Raw genomic sequence first — 7,576 nt, 5'->3', positions numbered from 1 at the left:
ACATGCACCAGGACAGGCTCTGCCACACCGACACCCAAACACACACACACCAAGACAGGCTCTGCCACACCGACACCCAAACACACACACACCAAGACAGGCTCTGCCACTCCGACACACACACACCAGGACAGGCTCTGCCAAACTGACAACCACATCTGGATGGGCTAAACTACAACAATAAAAAAACATGTATTTTCCCCATTGCTTTGTTGTTGCCCCCCTTTTGTGTTTTTGCCCCCTTGTGTATCACCCACAGCCTGCCCCTAACTTTAGTATTGATTTATGTAATGGCCACACCTGCCCCTCTTGTGTATTGATGCCGCAAGCACAGATAAAATGCCGGCCTGCAGCATGGGGGATGTATATGTGACTAGTTGGTTCCTTCCATAAGTCTATTCATCCCTCATACGGCAGGGAAGCATTTTATCTGGCCTTGTCAGCAATATGTAAAAGTTATATGTGTCCTGGAAAACATGGCCAAAGTCACCCTAATGCCCCCTAACACCCTTGAGTATAGCCCCCAGCTACCCCCACATTGTATATTTATCCCACCACCTAGCCCTCCCTTTAGTATTGATTTATGTGATGTCCCAGCCAGCAGCACCTTGTGAATTAATACCCCCTTTAGTATCATGTCAGCCCTGGCATCCTGATGGCATCCACAGGGTCTGCCCAACTCGCTCATACATTCACCCCCACCCCCTTAGCTGAACTGCAGATCTCTCTGTGCCGCTGCTTTTCTCTGCATTGCTCTTGTCCCGCCTAGGGAAGGCACATTCCTTTATCTTGAGCCTCTTCCCCCTGGCCTCCTACAGCCATAACCACGCCTATTTTCTAACTTAAAAACTAGCTTCTCTTATTCCTCTTTCACCTCTTGTAGCTTTCCTGAAGCTCAAGAGCAGGGCCTCACAAGCCCACCATTCCTGCTAGGAATTTTGCATAAAGTATCAAAAGGCTAGATGGCAAGCTCACAGGCAGGGTTCTAAACTCCTGATGTGTCTGTATGTATTAATGTATATTTGTTATGTATGTGTTAACTGTCCCAATTAAATTCTACAGTAATTTATTGGCACTTAATAAATAAATGATAACAATAACAAACATTGGAGGCCTGGAAAAAGGAATGTTTTTCAGAAGAGACCATAGGGAACAGCTGAAACTGGTTATAAAGAAGGGTGTCTAGTTATAACTATTTGAAACCAACCCATGTCCTACATATTAATACTGTGTAGGTTCAAGTTGTTACCTTCTAAAGTAAAGTACAGTTATTCCATTTGTAACAACCTCTAGAAGGTTTGTCACCAGGGAAAGTGGAGAGACATTCATTCACCTACATCTTTTGAATGTCGCTCCACTTTCCCTGGTGACGGTCCGGTTGTTGTGCTCAGAGCACCCTATACATTTGGCCATACCATCCTGAATGTGCCCGATCTAATTTGATCTCGGAAGCTAAGCAGGTTTGGGTATGGTTAGTAGTGGGATGGGAGACCGCCTGGGAATACAAGGAGTTGTAGGGCGCTGAGACACTTCTGGGTTAGTCAGTTTGTTTTATTTTTTGTATATGTATGAATTGTTTGTTAGTCATGTGATTTTATGTAAAGATGGAGATTCCATCTTATTGGCGTATTTTGGTCATGTGAGCACATTGAGGGGAGGAGACTATCGCTTATAAGGAAGCATATGGACACTTTAAAACTGAACCACTCTGGATTTGTTAAGGAAGGTGTTCTATGTTATATCTTCGGGCAAGCTGCAAAAGAAAATCCTGATTCATCTGCTGAGGAAGCCGGTTTTCCGGTGAAACGCGTTGAGAGAGAGGGATATATTGGGAAGTTCTTGCTGCTGGACGGTGGACTTTCCTGTGCCTGGTTTTAAGCTGATTACATTGTGCACGCGTTTGTACATTTCATCTGTTCTACGAAGAATTAAAGAATATTTTATGATGAGCTCATTTATGTCCTTGGAAATGTGAGTGCATTACTTACCTGCAATACTGCTAAGCCTGATTTGCATACAGAGTTACATTATCTTTTGTCAAAAATCTTTTTTTCCCCTATGCGGATATGTGCCCCATCTGGAAGAGTTGCATTGTGACAACATGGGGGTACTGCAGGCAACTAACAACCTCTCTGCCTCCTCCCTGGCCCTGGTGAAACCTTTGAGGCATCTAGTGTTGCGGGGTCTGTGTACGTATATTATGGCTATACGTATTCTGGGTTTGACGGTTCAACGGCAGATGCTTTGTCCCGACAGGAATGGTTGCTATTTCAGCAGTTGGCTTCAGGGGTGACACTGTAAGGAACTACAGTACCCAGATTGGCAGCGGACATTTGGAGAAGCAAAAAATGATTTCACCGTTCCTTGGCCCCCCACAACCTGGACGGCCTACAAGAGGGCTTGGATGGAGTGGGAGGCATTCATGGTAAACATAGGCAGTCCAAACTCAGTAGAGGAAGGGGCCAAGGGTCTACTGTGGTACTTGAAGGAGTCTTTTAAAAGGGAGCATCATCATCATCAAGGGTTAAGAGGTTTGTTGTGAGTGCTAGCCTTTTATCGCAAATGAAACAGCAGGTTGATTTACCAAGGGTTTTATGGTCCAACAAGCTCTGAAAGGTTACAGATGGTGCAATAAGTCTGTTGACAGAAGGTGTCCTGTTTTCAGTTGCTAGGGCAATTGCAGAACACCTTGGATTGGGAGTGTACATCACCTCCCCGGTGTTAGCCCCCCATATTAAAGAATTTTAACAAAAGATAATTCAATTTGTTAGATCAACTGTTTTTTTGTTAGATCTACTCTAAAATATGCAATATTAACAATCTTTTTCAGGGGGCTAACCCATAGCCAGCCTCCCTTAACAAAAATTTCAACAAACTATTTTGTGTGGGGGGGATGGGAATACATACAGGTTTGCCCCCTCAACTGAAATGTGGAAAAAAAAATATTGATTTTGGTAGATACAGTATTCATTAGATCTGGTGAGATCAACTGTTTTTTCGTTAGATCTATCACGTAAAATTTATCTCCAAACCCCTGAAGCCAGTAATATTAAAAAATACGTAAAGCACAGATGTCGCCCTCTGGAGCATTACAAATATGTATGTGTTGTATGACTGTTATTAAAAGAAGGTCCTACTTCTCCCGAAAAAAAATGATGTATGATTTTTGTGGGTTTATCAAATATAGAAAAAAGGGGAAACAAATTTTGAATTTTAAGCAACTGAAACACAGTCACACTATGTTCAAGCCCAGTAGAATGCCTAGTTTTATGACCAAGGTCTATCAATGAAGATGAGGTATAATACATGATAAGATGGAGAAATAATACTAAATACTTTCTGTTGTCCACAAATTAGAGGTTTGGCTAGTAGTGTAAATGGGCAACTGTCTTAATCAACTAAATTCTGCTCAGGAACAGAACAGTAAACAACTAAAACACACTGTGTGCAAGCACAGTCAAATGTGCCGGTCCAGGTGGGAAGGGTCCATTCTAAACTATTTTGAACGGGTACAGGAACACAACGGTGTCAGGTTACGTGACCCTGCTGTGAAACCAAGGCTGCCTGCACACAGTCCAAGCAGCCGGACAGAACGCTGCAGATGAGAAGCGGGTGCGGACTGGAGGGGCTTTGTATGTGTGTGAGCATGAATGTCTATGCATAAGTGTGTGTGAGCATGGATGCCTATGTCTAAGTGCGTGTAAGCATGGATGTGGAAGTGTGCGTGTGGGAGCATAGATGTGGAATTTGTAAGTGCTGTAAGATGGAGTGTGTGTGTTAGCATTAATCGTGTGAGAGGAAGTGTGTGTGTGTTGCATAGTGAGTGAGTGCATACGTGTGTGTTAATGAGTATTATTAAGTGTGTTAGCATGTGTAATTTTGTGTAAGAGGTTTGGTGAAAAGGTGGTACTCACAAGCTGTTTGGGGCAAAGATGGAAATATGGGATATGTTGCTTGGTAAAGTTTGGGGGGCCCGGGACATACACTGCCCATACACACCTGCCCATACACATACATATACACATACACTGCCCTTACACACACACCTGCTCATAAACACACATATACACATACACTGCCCTTACACATGCCTCTCCATACACACTGCCCATAAACATACATATACACGTACAGTGCCCTTTCACACACACATATATATACATACACTGCCCTTACACACACCTGCCCATAAACACACATATACACATACACTGTCCTTACACACACACACACATAAACATATACTGCCCTTACACACACATATACATGTGCATTGTGCTTACACACACATATACACATACACTGCCCTTACACGCAGCTTACAAATACCTATACTGCTCTTACACACACCTGTCCATACAAGCTTACAAACACATACATTCATATACACTGCAATTACACCCCTTTCTCCCCATCTATTACCTCTTCCACCATCCTCCTTCCTTCATTCTTCATCCTCCACCGTGTGGTAGGAGCACGAGGACTCTCACTTCAGACCTCACTTTACTGCTCCCTCATCACTACGTGCAGGCTATTGCTGCAGAGTGCAGGGATGATGGCATATCCCCACGCTCTGCGTTATTTGCCGGCGCGTAGTGATGAGGGGGCAGTAAAGCGAGGTCTGGAGTGACAGACCGCACGCTCCCTAATGTTGAGCCGACTCCAGGGGAGATCCTGATCTCCCAACTTGTCCTGCAGGTGCTGATCAGGCGGCTGTGCACCCCCCCCCCTGCAGCTGCACCTGAGGTAAGAACGGCTCTAGCCTCACCCTACCTCTGCCCCTGCAAAGCAGGACAAAGGTAGGGATAGCCGGGACAGCGGGACAGAGACCCAAGGTCGGGACTGATAGGCGGGACAGTTGGGGATATACGCACACTCCCTTCCTCTTCCATTATCTGTGTAGCATGCCATCTCTTTTACACCCCCCTTACTTTTCATTGAGTTTGGTCTTTACTGCAGCTTGCACTTTATGTTAGATTTTATGAGGTGCTGTCGCCCCTACCACAATGGAGTTGTGTAACACATGTTACTTGACCCTGAGAGATGTCTTGGCTACTGACCACCTGTGTGCTATGCATTTGCTAATTTTTCCTATTTTTTATTTGCTGCAAAGTTGAGCTTTCTTTTGTGGCCCTCTTTCCTAGGACTGTTTAACCCTAAAGTAAATTTTGCCTCAATTATATTCTTTCACAAATAAGCAGGCACTGATAGATTATTGCCATAGAATTGGAAAATGCTTGATAAAAGTTTCTGGTTCTTTCTTTTATGTGAGATTATTTGCTTCACATACCAGAAGGTACAATAAATGTTTTATCTTTAGTGGAATCTTAAATATGCATGTTTGCATAGCAATTCTAAGAAGTTGAACATTGTTTCACAAGCTGCAGATTGCGTATGCTATCTATATCTACCTACCTAAACCCTAAACACTAGTCCCCAACTCACTAACCTCCCCCCACTAAAATCCCCAAAGTTGGTCACTGTGTTTAACAGACAAAAATCATGACGGAGCCCTTCTTGAGAGTTCTGATTCCGGTGACTTCTCCCTGCAGCATTCACATGATCAAACACTACACTGTGCTCCAACAGGTAGTGATGTGCATGTAACATGATGTTCCAATCACGGAGAAAGAGAGGTGCAGGAAGGCTGACCCATCTGCATTATTCTAACCTTTTGAGTACTTCTACAAAAAGGCATAGTAACGGTGCAGCTCATGGCGGCAGCCTCTCCCTCTTTCCTCCAGTAGGGGGAGAGGGTGTGTTTGAAGGCCTTTTGCAGAAGTGCTCTGGGATGCCAAGTTAACGGAGCGGATAGCATGGAGAAGCTGACCAATAAAAGAAAACAGAAGAAAGAATACAGAAGACAGCAAGAATAGGCTTGACAAGAATAGGAGCTGTGGAAAAGGAGATAAAGACGTAGAAGCTGTTGGTAGAGAATGTAGGGAGACATTGAGAGAGAGTGTGAGAGTGTGAGTGAAAAAAAAACAACAAAATGCAAACACGCTCTCTGCTTCGTCTTCCTTTGTTTGATTCGGGGTCCCTCCTCGGACATTCATACAAATTAACCAAATTGGCAAATATTCAAATTTGTATTTATACAAATCCGAAATCTATTGCACATCCTAAACATCCTGTAAGCTTTTTTTAAGCATATATTTGTTTAACCATAATTACCCTTTTTATTTCTTTGTGATTAATATTTCACATTTTCAGGCCTGGACTGGGAAGGAAAACCTGGAAATAATTGAATACAGCCCAATATTTCATGGTGCCGTTATTTTGCACACAGCATATACGCTATGTGGGGTCCCATCCATATTTGTTCAGAATAGTGTCAAACCATGCATTTTAAAGTATATTTGAAGAGCACATTAGTCATAACATATGAAAACACATAGTTCCTCATATCACTGTGGCCCATGTCATCAAGTAAGGGGTTGGCCAACTGGGAAAACACTGATATAGGTTGAATAATGAGAAAAAAATATATTTTTATGTGCGACCACACACTAGGGGATGGCTGGCACCTTGTGGCCTTGGGGGCAGATTAAGCCAATTGGCTAACACATACTTACACACAAACACACATTCATGCTACACACACTTACAAACTCATGCTAACACACATGTATACATATACACTCATGCTAACACACACTACACACTCATGCCATTGTACACACTTATACATAAACAGTTATGCAGGCCCCCTAACTGTCCCAATTTAGGCAGGACAGTCCTGATTTGGGGGCTGTGTCCCGCTGTCCCGCCTGTCCCTACCTCTGTCCGGCTTTGCCGTTCCATGGTTGGACCGGTGGAGCACAGAAACTGCAGAAGCAGCCGGCATGTGTTCCGTTCCTTTGAAGAGGCAGTGCCACGCTACAGGGGGCCGGCTCACAGAGTCAATAGAGTTCCCCATGTGGCAGTCAGTCCCGTGGAGCAAGCAGGAAAGTCAGAAAAAAGGTATTTGGCTGGCTGGGGGCCATGAGTACTCAAAGTGATGGGGGTAATAGGTAAAAGGCTGGAGCATTGTATAAATCAGGACTAAAGGGGCTGCTGGCTGGAGGCATACATACAAAGTGGGGGAAGGCAAGGGACACAAGGTTGTGGGGGCATTAATACACAAGGGGGGCCGGCTAAGGGCATCACTTACATCTATACTAAAAGGGGGCTGGCTGGAAACATAATAAGGCCTGACTGGTTGCAATACACAAAGTTATGGGGTCACCAATACACAAGAGGTCAGCTGGGGCCATTACATGATAAGTCAATACTAAAGGGATTAATATAGTTAAAAGAATAGGAGGGAGGCTAACATTAGAAGTTTTTGTAATTCTAAAAAAAAAATCTCTTCTGCTGTGGACTATTCTTCCAATGATGCTTAGCCAGCATCATGGTGGACACCTGGTTGGCTAAGCATCATGGGAATTGTAATTAACATTTGCAGCTTTTAACTGCATTTCCCATGATGCTCAGCCAGCATGGGTGTGCTATCTGGGTGCTGGCGGGGGCATTGCCTGGATGGGCAATTTGGATGTTTGGCAAGACCTGTGGGTGCAAAGTGGTGTTGCAATCG

General features: G+C 44.0%; 1 pseudogene; it reads left to right on the top strand.

Moving 5' to 3' along the window:
* The first annotated feature begins 1,401 nt into the window (after positions 1-1,401).
* LOC149287966 (5S ribosomal RNA) lies at positions 1,402-1,520 on the top strand (annotated as a pseudogene).
* Positions 1,521-7,576: the final 6,056 nt, after the last annotated feature.

Source organism: Sceloporus occidentalis, unplaced genomic scaffold (genome assembly GCF_023333645.1).
Source record: "Sceloporus occidentalis isolate IW3139 unplaced genomic scaffold, rSceOcc1.0.p SCAF_55, whole genome shotgun sequence".
In the NCBI taxonomy this organism is placed as follows: domain Eukaryota; kingdom Metazoa; phylum Chordata; class Lepidosauria; order Squamata; family Phrynosomatidae; genus Sceloporus; species Sceloporus occidentalis.
Note: the sequence above shows the minus strand (reverse complement) of the source record. Positions and strands in the feature narration are given on the sequence as shown.